Below are 1,007 nucleotides of genomic sequence, written 5' to 3'. Positions count from 1 at the left end.
AGGCATCGAGGGCGAGGCCCTCGTGATGCACGTGAAGTGGCACGTAAACCACTGAGCGTTACTCGAGAATCAAAGCTGTCGCTGCATGTCATGCGTGACATGGTTGGCGAAGGGCCGAGGCATCTTCAAAACGGCCCTTTAGATGAGCGTGGAGTGGTACGGTATCCACCGGACGATAACTGCGGGGTTAGCAGTTCTTCGTCGGATGTTGCAGATAACATCGGAGCTTTAAAGGAGCAGAAAGTGAGGGTGATAGACGCGGAGTGCTTGCTCACCCTGGTATCACCGAGACATAGAACCTCTGTACAGATGCACGGCGACGCCGTATGCAGGCTGCAAGACGCCGGGCGTCGACCCTGATCCAGGGTGTGTCGACCGTAGTGGACGTACAAAGTGATACACCCTCGTCAACGGTATGACGGGGGAGGAAGATGGCGACGTCCGCCTTTAGGCTATGCCTGCAGTAGATACCCTTCTTGAGATGGACGAGATGTCCATTGAAGAGTTCGACAGTGCCTTGAAGATAGGCGCTTTGGCCAAAGTGGTAATTGTACGACCGGACGAGGAGATAAACTCGTCATCGCTTCTGGATGAAGCTGTCCTGGAAGACACCAAGAGAGTGCTGAACGCACAGAGTGGATCGTCAATCCCACGGAATCCCTTGGATCCATACTAACCTTTGGCAACCTTTGGTCCTACCTCCGGACCGAGGTGTGCGTCATGAGATTGACCTGGTTCCGGAACCAAATAATGCGTAAAAGGCCAATGGCCCCTGCCCAAGAAGCAGTGCGACTTCATTGACGCCTTTTTCCGTGTGAAGCACGACGCAGGGATGTTGCGCGAGAGTGAGTCTCTCTATTCGACACCCACGTTTTGTGTTCGGAAGCCGAACAGCAAGTGTCGTATCGCTCATGCTTACAATAAGCTCAACGCTGCCACCATCCCGGCACAAACGCCAATTCCTAGAAAGGATGTTTTTTAGATAAACATGGTGGGATGTACGAAGT

The sequence above is a fragment of the Plasmopara halstedii genome (genome assembly GCF_900000015.1).
Source record: "Plasmopara halstedii genome assembly, contig: Scaffold_292, whole genome shotgun sequence".
Taxonomy (NCBI): domain Eukaryota; phylum Oomycota; class Peronosporomycetes; order Peronosporales; family Peronosporaceae; genus Plasmopara; species Plasmopara halstedii.
Note: the sequence above shows the minus strand (reverse complement) of the source record.